The 25,769-nt window shown below is 51.8% G+C and overlaps 2 protein-coding genes across 9 annotated transcripts in view; one reads left to right on the forward strand and one right to left on the reverse strand.

Moving 5' to 3' along the window:
• The window catches only part of NME9 (NME/NM23 family member 9), a 34,954-nt gene extending 34,012 nt beyond the window's left edge, over positions 1–942 (reverse strand). The window contains exon 1 of the mRNA XM_072726972.1: positions 815–942. The gene's annotated coding sequence lies outside the window, so the exon portion shown is untranslated. The remainder of the gene's footprint in view (positions 1–814) is intronic.
• A 7,507-nt stretch (positions 943–8,449) lies between these two features.
• MRAS (muscle RAS oncogene homolog) overlaps positions 8,450–25,769 on the forward strand; it is a 56,243-nt gene continuing 38,923 nt past the window's right edge. For 2 of the 8 annotated variants that reach the window (XM_072726975.1, XM_072726979.1), the window contains exon 1: positions 9,383–9,520. The gene's annotated coding sequence lies outside the window, so the exon portion shown is untranslated. Of the gene's footprint in view, positions 8,619–9,382; positions 9,521–10,077; positions 10,558–21,616; positions 21,790–22,105; positions 22,529–25,769 lie in introns of those variants that run through there. The other 6 variants (XM_072726978.1, XM_072726976.1, XM_072726980.1 and 3 more) reach the window with 6 other exon arrangements.

The following is a 25,769-nucleotide window of genomic DNA, read 5'->3' on the forward strand; positions in this document are numbered from 1 at the left end:
ACTTTACCTATTAGTTCTAGTAGTTTTTTGTTGATTGTTGATTTGTTGATTTTGTTGAAAACAAGCTAGTGAGCCACAAAATGAAAGCAGCCTACCTCTGAGTCCACCAACCTGTGTTGGAGTCTTGCATTTTTTTTCACGTTGTAGCCGTCACTGGGGGTCCCATCAAACTGCTGAATTGTATTGTGAGTCCCCTATAGACCAGGGTGGGTCTCAACTACTTCCTAGTGACTCTTACACAGAGACCAGTTTCCCCTCATGAGCAGGACTAACGAGCCCTGTGCTGCCCACCACTCTGGCTTATCCAGAGGACAAAGGAGGTAGCAAGGAGACATGCGCACAGTAGTCGGATCCCAGGTTCCTGTGGGCAGCATTCCTCCAAGGCTACCCATTTTGCAAGCAGAAGCACCGACTGCCCTTATTCAACTTTCTTTTCAGGAATGTTTACACAGTGAACAACCTTGAAAGATAGAGATAGCATCTCCTTTTTTTTTTTATTTATTTTATTTAGATTTATTTTATTTTATTTATTAAGATAAATACATTTATTTATTAAGGGGTAGAGGTAAATTTTAAAATAAATAAAATTTATTTTATTAAGATTTTATTTATTTATTCATGAGAGACAGAGAGAGAGAGAGAGGGAGAGAGGCAGAGACACAGGCAGAAGGAGAAGCAGGCCCCATGCAGGGAGCCTGATGTGGGACTCGATCCCAGGTCTCCAGGATCACACCCTGGGCTGAAGGCGGTGCTAAACCACTGGGCCACCCAGGCTGCCCTAGCATATTCTAAAACAAAAGGCAGGTGCACTTACAGACTTGGAAGATGGAGGTCCGTGTCTCCCTCTACAGCAAGCAGACTCACTCTCCAATGTGAAACTTGGTTTCCCGAAGCTCGGAGTTCTTCTTAACACAACCTCCTGCACGAGCAAAGACGTCTGTGTTGTCCTCTGGGAATCAAGGTTCCGGAATCCTGTGCAAAAATGCAAATACCCTGATGACTGCTATTGCTGTGTGTAATAACCTATCCTTCACCTCTGACCCAGGAGTTTCATGTTTTCTGCCAGTTTCCAAACAACTTTGAAAAAGATCACTTGTTAGTTTGCAAGTAGGATAAAAATCTCAGACCTTCATAGTTCCTGATACCTCCCAAGAGGTAGTGAGCTTTGGCCCTTGATTGTTTGGGCTCTCCTGGGTGACTAGAGAGCAGGACTTCTTTCCCATCTAACTTCTCATTAGAACAGAACTCCTTGCCCATCTTTTCTGGGCAGACAAAAGAAGCTTTTGAGGCAGATCTGGATCTCAGTCAGCCACACGGATCTCATTACTAAAGACTCTGCTCCCCGGAAGCTTCCTGAATGACTGCCCCAGGCATCTGAAGGCTTAATGCTCAATGGCCTCCTGGGTTCTCTAAACTTTGCTAAGATGTGTGCATATTTTGAAATGCTACATACAATATCCATATTTGTTTTAGTGTAAAAATAATGTTTTAAAATTCTAACCATCAAAGAATTAAAACTTTTCTGTCCTGTTTATCAGCAGGGGTAATGTTAATTGAATTTCAGAGAATGGGGCTAAATAAAAATGAGCAAATCCTGCATTTGCATTTCAGGTTCAAAATCCAGGCAATTTTTGTTTCTCTAACTGGGTATTACAGTATTTCAAATACTAAGACTAACGAACACATGTGACTCCAAAGGACGATCATTTCTCCACTGTTTGACCAGCTGGGGTTGGGTGATTAAGGAGGAGAGATGCTCAGGATGCTGGTCTCAGCCTCCTAAATGCAGAATATCATCATCTCCTGTAGAGAGGCTAGGCCATGCCGGGTTGTTCATATGGCAGGGAATGTCTCTCATCCCAGCTCTGCTTCTTCTCAGCTCCAGAATCTGTTCATCAAAGGGTTTCCTCATGAAGGAAGATGCTTAAAGATTATGTTTGAGAGGTACCTGGGTGGCTCAGTCTGCTGAGCATCCTACTCGGTTTCAGCTCAGGTCATGATCTCAGGGTCCACAGATCAAGGCTCGATCCAGGCTCTGGGGTCAACAGGGAGTCTGCTTGAGATTCCCTCTCTCCCTCTGCCCCTCCTCCCACCCACATGTGCACTCTCTATCTGTCGGTCTCTCTCTCTTTTTTTTTCTTCACAATCTGTCTCTCTCTCTTAAATAAATAAATAATAAATAAATCTTTTAAAATTCTGTTTTATGTGGTTTTCAGCAGTTCACTTTGATGTGCCTGAATATAATTTTCTCTGTGCTTACCCTCTTTGGAATTCACCAAGCTCCTTGAATCTATGAATTTCATGTCTTTCACCAGCTTGAAAATGTTTTGCTGTTACCTCTCTGACTATTGCTTCTGTCCCATTCTCTTTCTCTTCTCCCTCTGGGACTCCAGTGATATGAAGTTTAGACATTTGTATATGAAATGTCTATCTTCTATGCTATTATCTCTTTTTCTCTCGGTCTTTTTTCCTGTGCTTTTGTTTAATGTATTTTCAAATTTGTCTTCAAGTCCAGTAATCCTGTGTTCAGCTGTGTTCAACCTGCTATTAAACTCATCCAATGAGTTCTTGACTTCTGGTAATAGAGTTTATAAGTTCTAGAGTGTGCATTTTATCTCTACTTTTATTTTTTGTAGATTCCACATATCCGGTGACATTTCCTTTCCTTTTATCTATTTTACCTACCTCGTCTTCTAGTTTATTCAACATATTAATCTAAGTGAGAATATTTTAAATTTTCGAAGCATAACACACATGCAATGATACATAAAGTGTGCTAATTGTGAATGCACAGTTTGGTGAATTTTCACATTTGTGTCTATCCATGTAACTAACCATCACCCACATCAAGATACACAATATTTCTGGAATTTCTTTCCATTGTAGAAGAAAGGGCATCACTCCCCTCCCCCAAGAGATAAACACTATTTTTCTTTCACCATAAATTGGTTTTACTATTTACTGGACTTCATAAACGTTGTCTCTTCTATCTGGCTCCTTTCACTTAATATAATGTCTGTGAGATTCATTCACATTGCTTTTGTATCAGTACATGATTCTTATTTATTATAATATGTTATTTCGTTGTATGAATAGACCACAATATATATATTCATTCTCTAGTTGATAAACATTTGTGTTGTCTCCACTTTCAGACCATTATGACTAAAGCTGCTTATAAATATTCTTATATATGTTTTTTGGTGAACATAGCTGCTCTTTTCTCTTAAGTATGTACTTGGAAGTAGAAATGTTGAATTAGAAGGTAGATGTATGTTTAGCTTTAGTAAGTTCTACTAAACATCTTTTCAAAAATGATTGTGCCAATTATCAACCTATTGCTGCTCCATCCTTATTACCTGTCCTGTGATAATGAAGCTGAACCCTGTAAACATTTCTCTTCTGCCATCTGGCTCATAGTTAAGCTAGTACTCATAGAGAGTACTAGCAGCCACCATAGGAGAAAGTGGCTTCTCTTCCTGGTTCCTGCAGAACATGGTTCCTACACATGTGGCAGCCAGAAACACAAAGTAGATCTCCATTGATAGCCTCCTCCAATACCACAGAGCTCAGCTCTTGAATGCATCATTCTTGTGGGAAGTTTTCCAGCAAATTCCAAAGTGCAACACCTTTCCATGGATGGCATCCCTCAGTACCCAAGAGAAATGCTTTCCAGTGCATTGCATCTGCATGGAACTTCATCAAACTTTATCATCCAGTGAGTCATGGCTACACTGTCTCCAACAAAGTATGGACCTCAGCCTGGCAGTAGAAGGTAAGGAGGGACCTCATACAGGTTTGCTCCTTCCTTGGGTATTCTGCTTCAGCCCCAGAGGCTACTCCTTATATCTGCTAAAACTATATTCCTTAGAATTCTCTTTTTCCTCTTAGTACGCAGTCCCCTTTTATACTTAATAATTCTTTACATTAAGATTTCCTTATCCAAATTACTGTGTGTTTTCTGTATCCTAGTGAACCCTGGCTGATACATGGATATGCCATTTGACATCTCCACCACCAATGTATGAGAGTTCCCGTGCTTCTACAATGCATTATTTTAGAGTCCTATCTACTAACTCCAACACCTGAATGATCCATGTATCTGCTTCTATTGCCTATTTTTTCTCTTGCTTGTCAGTTATCATTTCCCACCTCTTTACCTGATTATTTTTTACTATATGCAGACATTGTATGTTAGAGCCATAGATATGATGATATAATTTGCTACACAGAATGTTCCTTCTTTCCTCCAGTAAGCAGATGGCCATAAGGGATAATTGCCTCAGTCTGGCGAAGGGTTAAGCTGAATCAAGGCTGGATTTCAGTTTTTGCAAAACAGTCTATCTCTGTTTACCCCCTTTCCTCACATGTGGATTTTATTGGAGAACCTTGCAGATCTCTGTACCGTTAGGCATGAAGGACTGTAGAGATTTAGTTCTGCTCTTCAGAGGTTCCTAATCCAACTGTCTAGATTCTGTCCCCCTGTAGATTCAAAATCTGGCAAATGTCTTGAGGTAGGAGCTGGCCTTGTATTTGAGGCAGGCCCTTTACTCTTGGAGAGACTTTGTTTTCTAAGTGCAGTAAGACTGGGGAAGATTTCACTCTGCTTTTTAGATGTACACTCAAACCCAGAACTCAACAAATGTCCTGTGGAGAAAATGGGTTGTGTTTTTAAAGCCTCATATTCCCATTTTTCATTCTAGTACCATGTAGCCACTAATAGCTTTACTGATCTCTCTTTCCTCCATTAGAGATCTTTCTTTTGGCAAAGCTTGATTGTTAGGCAATACCCCCAACTGGCAAATGTTCAGGGAGAGGAGTGGGGGGATAGCTGGAGAGACTCACCTCATCTTGCTGCGGTGGGAGCATTGACCTGCCACAACCTACTAGAAGAGGAAATCTAGGTTTTTGAAACTCAAAACTCTTCTTTTCAAACTTCTGTCTGTAGCTTGTGTTTCAAAATCTTAGATTTGACTTTTCTTTCTTGACAAATTTCTGCTGTAATGTTACTAACTTGAGGCTCTGAATGTCAAAATATCTGCGTTCAATGTTCTTCAAACTGTAGGTCATAACCCATTAATGGGGCATGAAATCAGTTTAATAGCTCTTGATAACATTTTTAGATAAAACAGAATAGAATAGATCAGAGTGTATCACATACAGTGAAGATAAGTATTGTTTTGTGAAACTTTTGTTTCACTTGTGTGTGCATATGTTTGGTTTTCAAGGTAAAACCTATTCATTTCTATGGGTTGCAGCCAAAAATGTTTAAAAGCCACTGTTAGTTTAAACAGAGGAAGAGCAAAGGGAGAGGAAAACAAATGATCAGAAACAAAAGTATCCATTGAATATGGACAACTTTTTGGAGACATTTGGCCATGACGGGGAAATGGGCTGATTGAAAGCTGCTCTTCAGTCCCCAACAAACAAGAGGGAATCCATGTGAGGGAGAAACCACAAGCATCAGAGAAGAAAATCCTGTGAGGCTTGGCTCCTCATGGGGCTGGGGCAGCTGGGGATCTGCAGAGGGTGTAGCAGGGAGAGCCAAAGATGAGAGATGACTGAATTTGGACTGGTACAAGCCATGAAAACCCTGAGACAAGACTGTGCCATTCTTGGTGCCATATCATAGTTAGCCCAGCCAATAAAAGACTGCACTTGGCCCAGAAGAAAGGTCAACTGAGGCTCTTCTGCTAACCTATGGTGGATGCTTCAGAGTTAGCGAACGATCTAAGTCTAGCCACAGCCTGAGGAGGCTAGTATCCTTTTCACCTTCTCCCTGCTTTCTCAACACCAAACACAAACACAACTGACCAGCCCATCGAGGCCAACAGACAGGGGAAAGAGTATGGGCTCTGGGGTCTGAAGCCCTTGACTTTGAGTCTATTGGCTGGAGGGATTGGGTTCGTGTCTCTTCATGTCTAAAACAGGGCAGGTAAGATCTGCACAGGTCATTGGGAGATGTGCAGACTCATCATCATGCCCACGTCTGGCACACCGTGAGTGTTCAGGAGCTCAGAGCTGCTTTTACCTCCAGGGACCACACTGGGACAGGTAGTTCTGGAGGAACGCTGTGCCACAATGACTGGGCTGGTTTCTGGCCACTGAACCCCCAGGCACCAGTTTGGGTCTATTCTGAGGTATGGCACTCAGCAAGCCTTGGGGCAGAGAGGCCAGCACAGGACAGGGCAGTGGATGTGGAACATTTGCTGTGTCTCTGAGCCAGAAGGTTCTCTGGGTCGGCCCAGCAACTCTTGTCTTTGCCCTGTTGCAAGAGTTGGCTCCTGGCCTTGTGGCTGGCCTTGGACTTCAGGGCCTGAAACTTGGGCCTGAGCCCAGTCTGGGTTTTTAGCCAGGAGTCGTTTGGGCCAGGAGTCTGGCCTTCTGTCGTGCTGTGAACACACCTGGTCAGCCACGTGGATCTGCAGAAGTTTTTGGAAAGACTTCATCTCCGTCATACCTCAGCATATAAAGATTTGTCTCTCTCTTCTCAGCCTGTTACTTGTTCCTCAAGCCCTGGCTCAACCATCACCTCTCACAGAAAGCCCGCCCTGGGCATGCATGCCCTCCCCACATTGGGTTAGGTGCCCTTCCTCTGGGCACACACATGCCTCTCTCTTCCATACCATTTGCCCTCTGCGGGCACTCTGCGTTTGCTTGGAGGTGGGTCCCTGCCACCACAGCTGGCACACAGTAGGTGCTCTGGAGGTGTTTACTCAATGAAAGAATTATCTAACTCTGGCCCCACTTTCCTGTCCGGTGCCTCTGTTTGCCAGCAACTGAGCCATGCTTTATTTCAGGGATAGAGGAGGCAGCCCAAATGGGACAGGTGCCCTGTTGTAAGCCACGACCTACATTAGAGAATCCCAGGTACCTGCATGTGGTTCCTAGCTGTTTAAGTGCCATTTCTGCAGAGATGGATTTTTAAAGACTTGTGTATGAAAGTGGTATAAAGATGAATCTTTGATCTTGTGCAGGCGCTGTCTCAGCTCAAGCTGAGGGCAACCCTGCTAACCCCCGTGCCATTCAGGGCCGGGAGAGGATGTTTCTTGACACAGGGAGCCCAGGAGGGGCTAAGAGACAACCAGGATACACAGACCTCCCAAGGCCTGTGGTAAATGGAAGAAAGTGGCAAGACCCAGCCAATCACAATGAGCATCTGTCTGCCCCAAGCCTCTTCCTCAGCCAGTTCTTTTACCCCCTACCCAGGTTAGATCCTTGATAGCTCTGAATGCACTCCCCCTTGACACGAGGACTCTTGTGGTCTACTTCAGAGCAGCAAGTGGAAGTGGAGGGACACCAAATGGCTGTACGGGTGCCTGGGATGACCATCAAAACTTGCATGGGATTGGCAGCTCCAGCACAGCACAAAAGACTCCCCCTAGGGTTGGGGTAGAAGGTGAAGCTCTCAAAATGACAAGGGGATGAGTTCTCTGGATGTGTAAAATGGTTCCAAGTCATCACCAAGGTCCGGCCACCAAAAAAAGTCCTCAAAACTGTCACCAGTTATCAAAATTACAGTGAGATACCACTTCAGTCTCATTAGGGTGGCTATAATCAAAAAGATAGTGAGTATGTGGAGACCTTGGTGTTCTCTCCCACATCGTTGGTGGGAATGTGGTGTGGTTGCTCTGGAAAACAGTTGGGGGCTTCCGCAAAATGTCAAACACAGCTAAACCTATATGGCCCACAACTCTACTGGTACTTCATTTTTTTTTTTTTTTTTTCTACTGGTACTTCAGTTCTGCTCCTGGATATGTCACCAAGAGAAGTGAAAACATGTTCATACAGAGTTGTACACGAATGCTCACAGGAGCATTATTCATACCAGCCCAAACGTACAAACAGCCCAACTGTCCACCTTCTGAAATGGAGAAACAACATGTGGTGTATACATCCATTGGAATATTATTTGGTCACGAAAAGGAAAGAGGTGCTGCTTCGCACTGCAACACGGATGAACCTCGAAAAGATGCTAAGTGAAAGAAGCTGGTCACAAAGCACCACATGTGGTATGATTCCATTTGTATGAAATGTCCTGAATAGGCAAATCCATAGAGCCAGGAAGCAGATGAGTGGTTTCCAGCGACTGGGGGGGATGGGGAATGGGGAATGAATGCAAATGGGTAAGGTATTTTGGTAGGGGGGGGGGTGGAAATGTTCTGGAATTAAAAATCGTGATGGTCCCCACAACTTTGCGAATATACTAAAACCCAGGTAACTGTACACCTTTAAAGGCTGGTTTTATGGCATATGAATTATATTTCCACTTTTTTTTAATAAGGAAAAAATGTCAACCGATCGAAAGGAGTTCGCAGAACTGAAAACAATGAGATGGAGCGCGGGGCTCGCCCGAGTCCGTCGCATCCGTCTGACCGGACTTGGGCCGGGGAGCGGCGCGCCAGGGGGGCCCGGGCCAGAGACGCGGGGCCAGGGTCTGGGAAGCAGCAGCGCGCCCCGGAGTCGCGGCGGACGCGGTCGAGGTGGCGGCCCGGGGCGCTGCGGACTGCGGAGGCGGCGGCGGGCTCAGAACTTGCCGAGCCGAGCGGAGACTCCAAGGCTCTCGGAGGGGCCCCCGCGCTCTGCCCTCCAGCGCCCCGGACCTGGGGTCTGAGCCGGTAAGTGCGCAGGGGCGCGGGGGGGCGGGGTCGCGGGGCCCCTCGGAGCCGGCGGGGGCGGTGTCGGCGCGGGTGGCGGGACCGAGCGGACCCGGGTGTGCGCGGGGGGCGGGGGGGGCCTCGGAGCCGGCCGGGGGGGGGGGTCGGGGGCCGGGAGCCGGCCGGATGGTGGGGACCGAGCGGACCGGGGGGCGCGGGGCGGGGGGGGGGGCCCCTCGGAGCCGGCGGGGGGGGGGTCGGGGGCCGGGAGCCGGCGCGGGTGGCGGGGACCCAGTGGGCCCGGGGGCGCGCGGGGGGCGGCGGGGTCGCGGGGCCCCCTCGGAGCCGGCGGGGGGGGGGCGCCGGGGGCCGGGAGCCGGCGCGGGTGGCGGGGACCGAGCGGGCCCGGGCGTGCGCGGGGGGGGGGGGGGGGGGGCTCGGAGCCGGCGGGGGTGGGTCGGGGGCCGGGAGTCTGCGCGGGGGGCGGGGGCCGAGCGGGCCCGGGGGCGGCGGGGTCGCGGCGCCGCCCCCCCTCCCCCGAGCGCCCGCCCCCGCCGTCCCCCGAGCGCCCGCCCGCCCCCGCCCCCGCCCCCCCGGAGGGCCCGCCCCCCCCCGGAGCGCCCCCCCCGCCCCCGCCCGCGCCCACCCGTCCGCCCGCCCCCGCCCCGCCCGCCGCGAGCGCTATTTTTAGCCGTCGCTGTTGCAATACGAGGAATGCGCGGCGCGCCAGGCGCTCGGGGCGCGCGCGGGCTGCGCGGTCGCTTTAAGGAGGCGCCGGGGCGGGGACGGGCCGGAGCGGCCGAGGGCCCGCGGGCCGGGAGCCGCCAGTGCGGCCGCAGCGGGGCCGGCGGGCGCGGCGCCGCGTCCCCGGCCGCGCGGACCTGCAGCAGGCGGCCTGCCCGGAGCCCCGGGTGCGGCGCGCGGTGAGTGGTCGCGGCCGCGGGGGGCGGGGGGCGGGGGCCGCGCTTTGTCCCGCGCGGGAGGTGTGGCCGCCCCGGCCTGCGCGCCCGCCCCGCGCCCAGTGCGCCCCGGGCCCCTCGGGGAGTGGCCTCTGCGGGCGCCGCGGGCCCGGGCGGAGCGTGGGGGTCGAGGGAGCCGCCGCGGAGCGCCCAGCGGAGGCCCGTCCGCCCGGAGCCCGCTCGCGGAGCCGCCCTGGGCTTCTCGGCCGCGGGGCGAGGACCGGCGGGCGGGGCGGGGCGGGGGCGGGGGCGGGGGGGCGCCGTCTCCCCGGTCCTCTAAGATGGCGCTACCGTGGCAGGGGCCCGCCGGGGCTCGGGGGAGAGGCGGCCTGCGGCCCCGGCTCACTCAGCGGCCGCGGGCAGGGCCGGGCCTGCGAGGGCGAGGCGAGCCCGGGAGGGCGCACGGCGCGGCGTGGCGGGACCGGGGTCGCGGCGGGGCGAGCTGCGCGCGGGGCAGCGGGTGCGGGAGCGCACGGAAGGCCCCGGGGGGGGGCGATGCCCGGCGGGAGCGCGGCGGGAGCGCGGGGGCTGGAACTGAGGTCCGCGCTGGCCGCGGGGAAGCCGCGTCCGGAGGGAGAGACAAGGGCCACCTCCTCGGGCCCTGACCCCGGAGCCCTGGGATTCCCCTGCCTCCCCCCACGCCCCCGGAGCCTCCTTGGCTAAATGGTTCTTGCATGTCCGAGGCACACGCGCTCCGCCCTGGACCGGACCAGAGAGGACGACTGGCAAGGCTCAGAGCGCAGCCCTCGGAGGAGTAAGGGGGATCTGACTCGAAAACCCTGTAGCCCCACCGAAGCAGTAGCGGCTCGCAGGGCTCGCCCAGACCAGGCACTTGACCGGAGCGAGCTTGCTCGTCGCTTGACAAGACTCTCCCAGATGCTTTATTGTAATCCCCACCTGCAGATGAGATGCTGCCACTTGCCCAAGATCTACCTAGAGCCCGGGTGGCTGCCCAGGCCTCTCTTCTGAGGGCCTGGCTGTCCCCGGCTGGAGGGCTCCAGGTACAGCCTGCGGGGCAAGCTGTTGCACTGTTGACAAGCACGGGTGGGTTGGAGCTGGGGGGCGGGGGGGGTGAGCTGTTGGTATTAACAACCGACACGTGTCAGGGACTTTGCAGTGAACAAAGCACTTCTCCGAAGCGGTTCTTAGAGTTTCTCCTTCTCTTCCCAGGGAAGACGCTTGAGCTAGCTAACATTTTATAAATCTCCTAATTTCCTGTAAATTGCAAGTCCCTGCTGACTAGGCCTGAAAATGTTTCGGGCCATGGTTTTCAACCTTGGGTCTGTCCTCACTCGCGGCAGCCAGTTAGTTCCTCGGTCTGCGGTTTATGGTGAAGTTTGTACTTTCTCTGCCGGGTCAGGAGGTATTGGGCTTTGATGCTCTGGGGTTTTCAAGGCTGCAGGGGCTGCCAGTTTCTCTTAGATGCCAGTGGTGTTGAGTAAGCCGGGTGCTCTAGTAGAACTGCCCACCCCCCACCCCTGGCCTCAACATTTCTTCATGTAGAAAAAAGGGTCAAAGCCCCCTGCTGAACCCCAGTGAGGCAGGAGACAGTCTTCTAGGGCAGCCTGCTTTGCTCTCAAAAAAGGCAGTTTGCATTTTCCCCCACTCATGCTTTCACCTACAGAAGACATTCTTGCGGCAGGTAGAACTTTTATTTTATTATTAGCTCTAACCATAGGTATTTCACATTTTGAGTTGATCTGAGCTGCTTCTAAAGTGACAGATCTCTGGGGGTGGTTCTTGAGTTTGAGTGATCACCCGGAGCCAAGGAGGACTACCAAATCTGATGAACTGAGCCAGCTCCTGGGGTGACTGGTCCTCACCTCAGTCAGATTTGTGTGGGGACCAGCCTGCTGGATCAAGTGAGTTCTCAGGGAAGCGTGACCTCTGCTTTATATTTCACATGTGAGTAATGAGTTCTACCAATGAAATGCCCCCACACGGAGTGTTCTTCCCTGCAAGTGATTGAAAACATACCTACTCATGAGCGTTGTGTAGTTTGTAAAACCATACATAACGTGAACTAACTGGGAATATGTTCTTGCGCCAAGCTGGAATATTCTCAAGTATCAAGAGTTACAGAGGTTCTGGACCTCAAGGCAGGCATCCAGCCATCTAAGATGTACAGATGTACAGTTACCTTTGTGTGGGAATGGGAAAAAGGGAGGAGCTGAATGACTCCCTGGGCCCTGGGGCATCTAGCAAGTATCTGTTATCTAGAGGCTGAGCAGAGAATTCAGGCTCCTAGAGAAATTTTGTTGGTGTACTGAGGCCCTGCCAACCTTCCTAGTCTTGGGTGTCACCATTGGGCCTTGCAGTGCTGGACCAGAGGGGTTGCCTTTGGCTGCAAAGAACGAAACCCAAGGAATAGCACATTAAGCAGAGTTTAGGTCTTCCAAAGATGCCGAAGATGTGAAGTTGCTCTACACAGAGATGAGATACTAGTGGCACTTCCAGCAAGCCCTTGCGTGGGAAAGGCAGCAAGAAAGCTGAGGGTCTGGTGACCAGATCAATGGTTTTTACCTTATTGGGTCACAGCCTCTTTAGTATGCCAGTGAGAAGCCCAGGAAAAGTTGCTTGGGTGTACAGAGTGGGGCATACAATTCAGGGGATTCATGGATCTCTGAAAACAAGCCCTGGATTCCAGGTTAGGTCCCCTGGTCTAAGCCATGTTGTGTCCCTGCTCTTTACCAAGGACTTACTCTGTGGCTCTGCCCTCCCCGCCAGACTATGGCTCTTGGGATAGCAGAGTCAGGGGTCAGGAGTGAAAATGAGAGGGCCAGTTGCTGGTGCATGTTTCAGACAACAGAGCTGACCTTGTCGAGGCTGAGGTGACAGCCGTGTTGTACCCCTCGGTGCCTACACTCTTTGGTGCTCATCTCCAGTCTCCTGGGTGATGTTTCTGCTGCATGTGATGAGGTTGGTCTCACCTGCTCCCAGAGACTCCACCCCTGCCCCGGCCCTCCCCCCCTCCCCCCACTGAGCACCAGGTTAGCATAATCCAAGGCAGTTTTCTGCATTTATCCCTCTTGTAGGGTTCATGAAGTAGCAGTGTGTATTTAACTTTTTAATGTCCCTCTCACTGACCTTTAGTATTTATGGAAGCTTTTCAAAGTGGGGTGTGCTGATGGCCAGAGGCCAAATGGCAATATAGGTCATTGCTGGTTGCTGAAGTGACATCAGAGGGGTTTTCATCTCCAGAACTTGGCATCTGGCCACCTAGATGGATAAAACACCGTGATTTACGTCTGGGTTGTAATGCTAATGAGATTTGGGACAGCACCGAGGGTGGATGAGGATGGATTTGGCTCTGCAGCAGTGTGGTGGTAGGAGAGGATGGAGAGTTGGGCGCTCTGCGCCCTCGTTCTGGTCCTCTGTGACTAACTAGAGGGCCTTGGGCACATCCCATGCTACAAGGGCCCAGGCACCATCTGTGACTTCTCTCCTTGCCCTCAGGGTTGTCATGGGATTAGATGAAATACACAGATGAGAACATGCTTGGGAGACCAGAAAGGGCCATAAGTATTAAGAGCATCATCAATATTCAAGCAACCTCAGACAACAGAATCATAGATCCAGAAGGGGCCCCTGGAGCATAGTAGTAGATTCAGATCCCGTAGAGCACATTTCTCAGAGTGGTCAGGGAGAGGATTTTAGGTGGGGCACATATGACATCATTTCATCTTAATATACTTGTTTATGTATGTTATAAAAATACAGGCATCCAATCAAACTCAAATTTTTAAAATGGATATTTTGTTCAAATTAAGCTTAGAGAAAGATTTTAAGTTAAAGATTTTAAGTTAAAAAGTATGGTGGAGAGCACATGGCTCTTGATCTCAGGGTCGTGAGTTGAAGCCCCATGTTGGGTATAAAGATTACTGAAAAAAAAAAAAGTAAATAGTATGGTGATTTTTTTTTTAAGGTTTTATTTTTTTACTTTTTAAAAAAATATTTTATTTGTTTATTCATGAGAGACACAGAGACACAGGCAGAGGGAGAAGAAGGCTCCTGCGCAGGGAGCCCGATATGGGACTTGATCTGGGGACTCCAGGATCACACCCTGGGGTGAAGGCAGATGCTCAACCCCTGAGCCACCCGGGTGTCCCGGGTGTCTGTTTTATTTATTCATGAGAGACAGAGAGAGAGAGAGAGAGGCAGAGACCACAGGCAAAGGGAAAAGCAACCTCCATGTAGGGAGCCCACCCGATGCAAGACTCGATCCTGGGACTCCAGGATCATGCCCTGAGCTCAAGGCAAATGCTCAGCCGCTGAGCCACCCAGGCATCCCAAAAGTATGGTGATTTTAAGGTAAAGGTTAAGCCAGTAATAGTTCAGTTGTAAACAAATACAGTCCAAATGGGAAGGTGACCCGTTGAATAAAGGCTGGGAGACTGAATAGGGGAGTGGTTCCCTTACAGTCCCTCCCCTACTCCCTTGGCTTCTGCTGCACCCCTCTAGGGATAGGGAGCTTGCCCCCAAATCCATCCACTTTTCCATTTGGGGATTCTTGTCCTTGTTGAGTTCTTTCTTACCTCCCCACTCCATTCCCCCTCCCTCCTTCCTTCTCCCCTCACTCCCCTCCTCTTCCCCTCTCTCCTTTCCTCCCCATTCCCTCCTCTCCCACTCTCCCCTCTGCGTTCCTCCTTCCCTCCCTCCCTTCAACAAAGACTTGTGGGCTGGCCCCAGGCTAGACACTATATTAGCCATATCTAGGCCTCACAACAGTTGCCATTAGCCTTTTACATGTGTGGAAACTGAGGCTCAGGAAGATTGAATAGGCCACTTCCAGTCAAAGCCCGAGAAAAGCAGAGCCCAGGAGTCTGACCAAGGTCCATCTGGTCCCCAAGTACATGCTCCTTCTGTTACACTGAGCTGCTCCCAGAACTGGGTGACCAAAAATGACACATCTCCTGTTTCCTAGTGCTCATGGGGCTGTGCCCCTCAGGTGTCTGTTCACACAAGATCAGTGCTGCAGCGGAGCAAAGCCCTCATGAGGAAAGGAGACCATGCAGCCTCTGCTAGAGGATGTGATGAGGCAGCTGAAGCCACCAAGGCACAGAAGGAGCTGGTCGGTGCAGAGAGGCAGAGAGCCTGGGTGGCAGTGGTTTTCCCTGACTCCCATTAATCTTACAGTCAGCTGTGAACCCCTAAATAATTTGTGCAATTGGTTTATTTTTTAATTTTGAAAAATGAAAAAATTAAAATATAAAGGATCATACAACAAGCACCCCGTGCCCGTACCCAAAAGGAACAGATGTGGCTATTTAGCCTACACTCAATCCATCGCACGGTAGGTCAGGACTTCAGCTGTGTCCCTGGTCCTTAGGCCTGGCTGGTTTGGGCCTGTCCTCCCCCCTGAGGCGAGCTTCTGAGCCTGGGTCCTGGGTTTTCTCTTATGGGCTCTTTCAGCCTCCTGTCCCCTACGAATTCAGCAGGTGCCACCTGGTTGGTTGCCCATAGCTAGGGAGAACCCACCTGGGAGGGGGCTTTTGGGCTTCACCCTTATCAAAAAAGTGGATCTGCTCTCGGAAGCACCTGCTGGATCACTGCAGGGTCAGCCAGGCTGCAGAGCACACCTGCCCCAAGCGAGCACCATTTAAATGGCAGACATGTATATTCAGAAAAGAGAGAGAAAAAAAACCATGATTTTCTTTTTATAATTAGATGGCAGTGATTCACTAAGCAGCTCATTTTAAACACAAAACTTAGCAAAATCCTTTTTCTATTCCAAAGTGTAGAACTCCTTTAAAGCACAATGTGGTACCTTTCCAATCCCTGGCTTCCCCACTGCGGCCGCTGCCACAGGAGGAGAGCGCTGGTACCCAGGTTTGGACCCTGCTCTGCAGGGCCAAGGAAAGAGGGAGGGGCAGCTGTTTGCACCCTTCTCCCTTCCACCCACCCCCTGACTCTGGAGCTGAAGCCTGAGCCTGCCTCCCCTCTCCAAGCTTACGCCCGGGTGAGAACATTTAGCAGAGGAGTGTTTTTGAAAGCCAGGCCGAAGAGATTCAGAAACTTCCAAGAAAGCCTTCCACCCCCATACAGATTCCATTTGTGGGGAGTCACAGTGGCGAGGGAATGAACTAATTTCATGAGAGAACATGGGAACCTGAGGTGGTCCCCAAGTCCTCTTTATTAAGCGGTAAGAATTGCAATATTCACTATCCCTGAGTGCCCCACAGGGAACAACACTGCCTGCGTCCCGTCCCCGGAGTCTGACGCAGATGCTGCAGGAGCCAGCCTGGGAGCCCCAGGACCTCAGAAGCACCTGCTTATTGGGCTTTCTCTTCCAATAAATGGAATCGGAGACTGCACCAGTGCAGGCAGTTAAACATACTATAAAAACAAATCCTGTTTGATTATACAGAAAGACACATACATGTTGTGTCTACAACCCCACTTCTCTCTTTTTTTAATCCAGTGATTTGGATTATTTGTAATTAATTCCTCCCTTTATTTCTAACCCTCTTTTTTTCTGGCCCCAGCTTTAACATCACTTACTTAGATGTCTGCATTGTTTCTCTGTCTCTAGTTTTCCCCCCTGTAAATCCATCTTAAAGTTGGACAAAAAGAAATATCAGAACCAAATCTGAGCATTTTACTCCCGTGCCTGTAGACCCTTAATGAGTAAGGAGAAGGGGCTAGTCCTACCAGATAATAAAATACTGTAAAGCTAGAATAAAGTAGTGTAGCCCTGGCACAGGAATAGATAGGTCAATGAAACAGAATAGAGCACCTCCCCTGAAGTCCCTCCTCCCCCCCAAAACCCCTCTTTATTTTAAATGAGACCCAGTTTCAAAAGAAAAGTTCTGGTTTCATAAGAATCTGCTGTATATACTATGTGTTAGGCTGCCCTACTATGCCAGATACCAGACTATACCCGAGTACCCAAATAGTGAAAATGTTTGTGGGTGTCATATGGAGCTGTGTGGTAGTGGCCGGAGGGGTGGTTAAAATGGGCCCATCCACCCCATAGAAACTAATCATTTGGCGGGGGGAAGTTTTTGGGGACAGGTTCTTGCTTCTCCAAAGCAGCATATATTCATTTCAAAAGCAAAATTAATTCTAATTTCATTTAGGTTTTTTCTTTTTTATCCTTTAGAGTTTCAACATACCTTCTTGAAAATTCCCCCTTTTAGATAACCCACACATTCACCCACCCCTTTGTATTTGAATTCCCCTGGAAATGTAGGGCCCTGAGGAAGAGAGTGAAGCAAGCCCATCTCTCTTGGCCAGGACCATTCTCTCAAGTCAGCTCAGCAGCCCAGAATAGCCTCTATCATGCTCTTCTGTCAATGACGGCTTTATTGTAACCAGGGATGATGGAAAAGGGTGGAGCCACTGTCCCAAAGCCTTGGGGGCATATATTAAAAACTAACTGTATGAGATCTGTCTTCTCAGCCATCCCTCCACACCCACATTCCTCAGGTTGAGATTCCTTGGGCAGAGGAGCTGGGAAGGCCTGGTGCTCCAGGAAGCCAGGCCCCAGGTGCCCTGCTGGCCTCCCAGGGAGCTAAGGGCTGCTGGCCTCAGAACCTTCCCACCCACCCCTACTCACTGACCCCTGACCCCACCCGCCTGCGGTGGACAGCGGCCTGAGTCTACTTATCTGGGACTGGGTGGGTGTTTCCTGCATGTTTGAGATTTTACAGAGGAAATAAAAATAAAGAAACAAAGCCTTTGTTTTACTTCTGGACTCAAACTGGGGACGGCTGGAGGGATGGAAAGGGAGAGCTGGAGTAGGTCACTTGGCACTCCAACAAAATAACCATTCTAATGAAGCATTTAACAGGGACTTTTTTCTATTTAAGGTTGGTGTGAGGGAATAGGAAAGACAGGGCGGAGGGCTGGGAGAGCCTCTTTGTGTGGAAGGAGAGGGCCTCTGGCAGGGTCTCTGGCAAGGATCTAGGGCCACCAACAGGGCTTCAGAATTGGCAGCCAGGGGGGCCAGAGTGGGTGTCAGGCCTCCTTTCCTTCCTGAGGAGACCCACAGGAGAGCGAGAAAAAACATGGACTGCAGGACCAGAGGACTCCTGCTCCACTTTCTGCCCCGCCACCTGTTGTCATGTGACCTTGGGCGGTCCCCCGCCACTGTGAGCCTCCCTTGCCTGGTTCATAACAGGGAACAATGCAGCTGTAACACAGATATTCCAGGCACCCCATCCCAGTTGTTCCTGCCCCAGTTACACTGGGCTGACCCTCATCCCACATATGTGGAAATGGGGAGGTGCTTTCCCCAGAGTTTCGTCATTCTTCCCAAAGGATTTTCTCCCTGTAGAAGTTCTCTGACTGTTTTATGTATTTTTTCTTTTTTTTTTTAAAACTTATTTATTCATTTGAGAGAGAGTGCATGGGGGAGGGGCAGGGGAAGAGGGAGAAAGTCACAAGCAGACTTGGAGCTCAGTGCAGAACCTGACAGGACGGGGGCTCAGTCTCATGACCCTGAGATCACAGCCTGAGCTGAAACCAATAGTCAGACACTGAACCACCTGCACCCCCCAAGTGCCCCAAAATTGTTTTATTTTTTTAAGTAGGCTCCACGCCCAGCACAGAGCCCAGTGCGAGGCTCTAAGAGTCAGACGCTTAACCAACTGAGCCACCCAGGTGCCCCATTATTTCTTTTTCTTTAAACACTACCCAAGCGCTGATGAAAGCGCTCCCCACCTGCAGCACTTCTGAGGATGTCAGAGTGGGGTCCATATCCCCTGGCCATCAGGCCTCCTGGGTCCACTGCCCTGTTTTGCCCCATGCGTGTGTGCAATCGGCTTGGCTTCCTCATTCCTTAAATCCTATTAAGCCACAGCTAACAGGCTTTCACCAAGGGCTTATAAGAAAGGGGGTTACCCATTGCTCAGAACAGGGCAGAAGTTAAAATTAAGCAGCAGACATCCTCCTCTTGCCTGCTCACCCCTTAGAGGGCTTCACCCTGCCTGTCTGTCTCATGAAGCCTTGTTTGCTACTATTTTCCAGGGACTAGTTTTCCTGGACACTTCTCTCCAGAACTTCTGAGAACTCCAAATTTCCATTACTTTTGGTTGCACAGCAGTAATGAAATCTTTCCTGGACTAGGCTGCGGGCCTGTGCTTTTGCTCAGAAAAAAAGCCACTAAAAGAGCTCGTCTAAGCAAGAAGTACATGCCCTAGCCTTCCACCGCTAGCTAGGTGTTAACTCAGCACTGTCAGTACTGGACACATCAAACTCCCAATGATTACAGTGAACCCATGAGTCAATTTTTTTCCTTCCTGTTAGAACATTGTGCTGCATAGCCATGAGGATGAGAGCTGACGTAAATCAGTAAACATTTATTAAGCACCTTCTTTGTGTCACACATGTGCTGGGCACCCGAGGTACAGTGGAGAGGTCCCTAGAGGACAGGCCCTCTGTGCTCCTGGAGCTGACACATGCCATTATGAGCAAGTAAGGGATTGAGTGGCAGCATGCGCAGTGCCATCAGGAAGGACAGCCGAGTGTTTGGGATGGTGTAACAGTAATCTCACCTAGTCTGGGCCATGCTGGGGGGTGCTCAGGGCGGTGTACGTGAAAGTGAAGTGCTGAGGATGTGGTCAGGACTTAATAAAGGGGCACTATAATGATCCATCCTGGCCACAGGACTCAGCCCGATTACACACCTCCAGCAGGTTACTCCTTCTACCAATAGTAATTTTGCACAGACGGGTTTATAATTTTTCCAAGATTACACACCTAGGAAGTGACACACCCACGATTCAAAACTGGATGTGTTGGACCCATTACCAGGCTCCTGATATCTGCTCTGCCTCCAGCTTTCTGTCCCTGGGATACCCCCTGTGAGATAGGTTATGGGGTGGGGCATAGCCCCAAAGCTTCCCCCTTTCTCCAGATGCCTGAAACAAGGCAGCACAGATAGTGGATTCTGATCATTTCTCCATCATCAGAAATAAAACGTGCTTCCTTCTTAAGTCCTGGGATGGCCAAGAGACAGGAGCAGGGGCTGCTGGGGTCTCTCTGTGCCGTGGACTGTACTGAGAGCCTCTCAGACTGAAGGAGGTGAATCAAAGGGAGCACCTGCCTCCCCCACCCCTAGCCCTGAGCGCTTTGGGGCAACTTGGAAAATACAGCCGAGTGGGGTCTCAGGCACCCCTCTGTACAGTTTGGTGGAAAGGGGACATTGGCAAGAGTTCCCACAACATACTGATGATGATAATGGTAACGAGAACATGAAGAAGAGCAACCTTTATGTGCCAGGCACTGCTCTAAGCACTTGACTGTTTTAGTTCATTCTGTCCTCAAAACAACCCTGTGAGGTGGATACTGTCATTCACAAGTGAGGAAACAGGCACAAACAGATGGAGGGATGTGCCTAAGGTCACACACCTAGTAGAGGGGCAAATGCTTTGGTGCAGGACTTTTTATAAAAGTGCTATAGGTAGGAAAAAGAGATGTAGGAGGCCAGTAGTGGCTCATGGGGTTGGAGCAGGTCTGCCAGCTTGCCCCCCTACCCCACACCCTCCCCTCACCTCCACCCCTGAGTCCAGGGCATAGCCACCTGGCCTGGCCAGGCTGCTAAGGATGGTAGGAGACCTACGGCGACTGTTTTGCAGTTGAGGAGGGAGGAATGTGAAAGTTGCTTCCTGCCTTCCCAGCTTAAAATCTGGAGTTGGGGTGCATCCCAAAAAAGTCACCCTCCCCCCCCCAGCCCTAGTTCATCCCGTCTGGAGCCAAGCTGCCAGACGCTCCTCCTTCCTCCATCCTGCCTCACAGAGCCTTTGCAAGGAAAATCCCACACCTCCTCAGCTGCTCATTGTCATGCCCACCTCGTTTTCAGGAAGTTTCCCTTTTATTTTGCTCCAGCCCAGCTCTCTACAGTCTGGTTACTATTTTAAAATGGGAGATGGGATTGCCTCTCCCCACTTCAGGCAAGAGCCTGGACTGCATTTCTTTCTCATTTTTTTGGTCAAATATATGCGTTTTTACATTTTTCATTAATGGGGGTTTGACATCTTGAATAGAGATGATAGAAACAAATCAAAGCAGTGGTCGTTTTTGAGTGCACCTTTCTGCCTTTCACCTCCCTGGCTTCTGGGCACTCCTTGGGTGGGCTCTGTGCCCTCCCTCTAAGGACTATGAGCCTGGAGGGTTTCCAGGCTGAGTAACCCCTGCTGCTCCTGTTGTTGCTGCTGCTGCTCCTTAATGTCATTTTCACCTTCTCTAATCTCACACCTCTCTGGGGCCAAAGCCAGGCCAGGCCACGGCAGTGCAAAGAGTTGTCTGCCTTGGAGCAGACGCACCACTGGGTGTGTGCATGCTGGTACATGCTTGAGATGGCCCGGGATGGCAGTGGCAGCAGGTGCCCTTGCGGGCTGGAGCTCCCCAGGGGTGATTCGTTTGGCTTGTGCGATGTGTAAAACTTTTTAATGGGGAGCTAACATTAAAAACTCAACTTTACATAAAAATTCAGATTTCTGGCGGCAGCCGTGGTGGCTCAGCGGTTTAGCACCTGCCTTCAGCCCAGGGCGTGATCCTGGAGACCGGGGATCGAGTCCCACATCAGGCTCCCTGCATGAAGCCTGCTTCTCCCTCTGCCTCTGTGTATGTGTGTGTGTGTGTGTGTCTGTGTCTCTGTGTCTCTCATGAATAAATAGAATCTTAAAAAAAATTCAGATTCCTGGCTACTCTTTAAAAATGTAGAGTATCTGGCAAGCTTGTTGCAGATATGCGCAGGTTCTGCAGTCAGTTGCTGGAAAGTAATAGTGGGCTCCTATTTGCCACAGGCCCCTCTGCTCCCTACTGCCTGTACCTGCTCCCTTTCTCTCATTTATTGGCCTGACCACTGAACACTTGAGATTGGGATTTGTTTCCTGAGTGCCTCTTTCTGCTGCTGCAGGGTAAAGCAGTTGAGGTAGGGAGGCAGCCAGAACTTGGGAGGGCTGGAAGTTAGCCATAGTCGGACCTGGCCAGCAGTGTTCATGTCCTAGCTGGGGGCTGCTGGCACAGAGCGATGCCTGCCCCTGGCGTCCACGCCTTTCCTTTGCTGTCTGTCACCACCCCTGCCCTTCTCCTGGGCTGCTTCCTTCCTAGTGTGCTAGTGCGAGGCCATGGTTCTGTGAGATGGGCAGCCCGGGGCTGGGACAGCCCTGAGGCACAACCCGTGAAGCTGTGCTCTGCTCTGCTGTACCCGCCCCCCCCCCCCAACCTAGGGGAAAGATAGTACCAGAAGATTTGCCTTATTGTCACCAGGAGGTTCTAAGGACAAGGTGTGGCATCCCCAGATCAACAGGCAGAGTGGTCAGGGAGCTGGGACCTGGGAGGTACAGGGGGCTCGATGTTTGCGAGTGTGGGTGGCAGGGAAGTACCCCCTCATCGTCACCCGCTTCTCCTTCTGGGCCAGTGCCCAGGTATGTCTGGTGGAACTCCTCGCGTGATCCGTCCCTTATGAGGACCACCAGTCACGGCCCTGGGACCTGTCTGGCCCACTGGGTATAGTGCCCGCACTACCTCCGCCCTTCCCTCTCCCCAAGCCGGCATTCCAGCTGGCACCCAGCGTCACCCCTGCGTTGTGGAAATGCAGACAGCAGATGCCTGGAGTGTCTGTGCGGCAAGCTGTGCCAGGGCCCTAGAGAGGTAGAGAAGCTGAGGCCCGGCCCTCAGACCCCCGCCTGCCCCACCCTCGTGGGGACTGTGACAGGAAAATCACTCCCCACTCCTGGATTGGAAGGGAGGAGTAGAGGAGCGCGCTCCCCAGAAATGACAGAGTGGCCGGTAGCTGAGCTAGGAGCTTTGGGGTCAGACTCGCCTTCGGACGAGCCACAGAACCTCTGTGACCTCAGGGGTCATCACTGACAGGTGCTAACCGGTGCCTTCTTGGTGTGGCGGCTGTGAGGAGCAGCATACGGCATAATGGCAGCAAAGCACCCGGCGGCCACCTGCCCCCGGCCAGCACTCCCTAGACCCCTAGACCCGCGTGGAAGGGGATCCTGGAAGGGGATCCGGAAGGTAAAGGGGCCGGGGAGGAAGGGATCGCTTCAGGGGGCTGGGGAAGACAGGAGGCTGTTCCTGACAGGGAACGTTTGCCTGCCCGTTTGCCCGGGTGGTGAAAGACCGAAGGGCAGAGAACATTCACCGGCAGACGCAGGCTACAGGCTACCCTGCCGGGCCTGGAGCCCCCACAGAGTGGGCGCCGCCTCTGTCCTGGGGAGCCACGCTGGGGTCCAGCGGGAGGGGAGGGGAGGCCGCGTCAGGAGGCCTGGGCTGCGCGGTCACAGGGAGAGCTCGGGGATCCACAGCCCTTGGTTGAGGGGCCATAGTGCTGGAGCCTGGGAACTAATGCCGCTGGACGTGTTTTAGGGAGGGAAGGTGGAGGGAGTGCCAGGGCGGAGAGTGGGACGAGGCTCAGTGAAGCACTGAGGAGCCTGAGCAGCCCCCAGAGGAGCTGTGAGGAGGCAGCTGCATCAGAACAGGGAGACACTAGGACAGGGGCCTGCCGGGCTCTAGGGAGTCCGAGGGACGTCACTTCGGGGGCCCCCAGAGTGTCCAGAAGCCGCCTGTCGCTGGCGGGATGACTGCCCCGATGACTTTCCCGGTGGACATGCAGACTCCTGTCTAAGACTGAGAAGTTCTCCTTGGCTGCAGGTGTGATTGCCCCAGAATTAGGAAAATATTAATAGGCCCCCAGGGCTGAGAGTAAGAATTTAAACATAAGGCTATTTCCTCCTCTCTGCCTCTAGCTGCCACTAAAGAATGCTGTGACCCAGGGGACAGCCCTGCCCCACAGCCCTGGACTGAATTCACTCCCACCCTCCCTGTGGCCGTAGGACATGGGGGAGGCATGGGGGAGGCATGGGGGATGCCGGGGTAGGACCTGTGAGGCTGAGAGGGCCAGGGGGCAGCACCCCATGAGCTGGGGATGCCAGTGGGGCCCATGGTTCTGAGGGGCTCTATGGGCCCTGAGACCCTGGGGCCCTCGTTAACCCCTCAATGCCAAGAGCCTCAGACCTACCAGCACCCAGGACTAGCTGGGTGATGAGTGGGGCAGTTTTTGTTTTTACTCACCAAGTCCAAGGTTCCCCCTGTGCCACCCTGTTCCCTGGGGCAAATGCCATAGCATTTCTGACTCTGTCTCCTCACTTGTAAAATGAGGAGGCTAAATGCCACCCTGCATGGTCGTGCCTGGGTCCCCATGCCTGTGCCTGCGGGCCAGCATCGCCTTCCTGCTGCTGCCTGGCCCTCTCTCCCTCCCCAATCTGCTTCCCTCTCCTTGGAGCTGCTGCGGGATTCGGAGTTCGTCCCATGCAAGCTGTCCATTCTCTCCTGGCTCTTCTCACTGGTTAACCTGACTGTGGACAGCAGAGAGAGTTGGGGGCCCGTTGGATTGGGTTAGGCCAAGGTGTAAATGCGGCCCGCCAGGGCAGAATGAGGAAGCTGAGGCCCACACACAGCATGAGAGCACACGGAGGAGGGATTGGTGAGGGCTAAATTCTGTTGAGCTGTTTACCTGTGGAACCAACCAGGTCACAGGGTGTGAGCTCAGGTGGGACTCTGGGGAGGCAGGAGGGCTTCCTGGAGGGGGAAGCCTTGGCATGGATGTTGAAGCTTGCTGGTGATGGTAACAACTTGATGTTTACGTAGCATTCCCCATGGGCTAGACACAGCCTGGCAAATCAGGGTAGCCTAGCATGACCACCAGGAGGCAAATGTTGCCACTGTCATAGAAGAGATAAACTGAGGCACAGAAGATAAGCAGCTCGCTTAAGGTTGCAGACTGAGTCTGGCTCACGCTCCTTGATGAGGTATCCTGGGTGAGGGGCAACTGCTGCTGGGCAGGGAGTGCCCGGTGTGCAGGGCCACGAGCAGTCAGGCACCACACAGAGGTGCTAGAAAACTGGTCGCAATGCTGCCTGGTGCTTCCACACAGCGCTGGGCAGCTGCGTGATCCCCCAGCTTCCTCCTTGGTCCTCGGGCAGGAGCATGCTGCAGGGCGAGACCCGTACTGTTTGGCCGACTTTGTCCCAGTTGGGCTGGGGGGTGGGCGGTATGTCTGTTCCCAGTGACTAGGATCTGCCCTGGGTGCCTCTTGGGCCCTGACCTGCTCAGCTACTTCCCTGACAGGAGCAGGGATGTGGCCTCGGAGGGCTCTCGGACTCTGACGTCACCTGCCTGGCTCACTGCTGACCTCTTTCCTGCACTCCCAGGCCAGCGGCCTCTGGCCTGACCTGCCTTTGCACCCACTCACCATCTCTCCAGCCATGAGAAAACGCCTAGCTTGATGGGCCGGCCACGGGCTCTGGAGCCGCACTGCATGGTTGCAGATCCTGACGCTGCTGCTTTCTAGCTGGGTGACCTCAGAAAAGTTATTTGATGTTGTTGTGTCTCAGTTTCTTCAACCGTCAAATGGGGACAATCATACCTCCCAGGGTCGTTGGGAGAATTAAGGGAGTTAATGTGGTAAAATCTTGCAACAGCATCAGACACGTCACTTATGTTAATTACTTAATTGTTCATCGTTTTGAACTTTGGTTGCTCCTGTAATCTTTACAGCAGTATTTCCACAAACTGACTCTGGGTTCATAAGTACCCAGGCCCCAGGCCCTGTCAGGAGGCACTCTCAAGCTAGCAGGAAGACACAAGTGTGAATAGTCATGATACGAGGAACCCCCTGGTGCTGGGGCGTCATGAGTAAGGCCAAGGGCACAGCATCCTATGCCTGGCCAACGCTAGAAGTCGGCCTTTGCCTGGATCTCTGCATCCCTGTCTGACCATTTCTGTCCTGATGCCAGCAGTCCAGACATGGTCCTGGCAGAGGAGTTTGGATTTGATGGCGTAGAAAAGTGGGGGTTGCTGTAGTCACACAAGACCTGGGTCACAGAGTTCTCCAGAGATAACCAGCAGGCATCCCCTAAGGGTCCTGACACCCTCCCACAGAACACGATGGCCAATAAGTGACATGTTTTAGAGGGAACCAGGAGAGTAGTGGGTTAGATCTGGGCATACAAGTTCCCCCAGTCACCTGGTTCTGGCCGCCAAGGGCATTACAAAGGGTTCTAAGACTGAGTGGGGAAGAGGACAGTGGTCGATTAGGATGTCTGCCATGGGAATGGGAGGAGCAGCATCCCTGCTACCTCCTCACCCTCTAAAACCCAGTGGTGCTTAAGGTTCTTTATCACATAAAATAATACATGTGGTAGAGTGTGTGTGTGTGGGGGGGGGTAAGTCTTAATAATGGAATGAGCTGAATGGA

The sequence above is a fragment of the Vulpes vulpes genome, chromosome 11 (genome assembly GCF_048418805.1).
Source record: "Vulpes vulpes isolate BD-2025 chromosome 11, VulVul3, whole genome shotgun sequence".
Lineage (NCBI taxonomy): Eukaryota > Metazoa > Chordata > Mammalia > Carnivora > Canidae > Vulpes > Vulpes vulpes.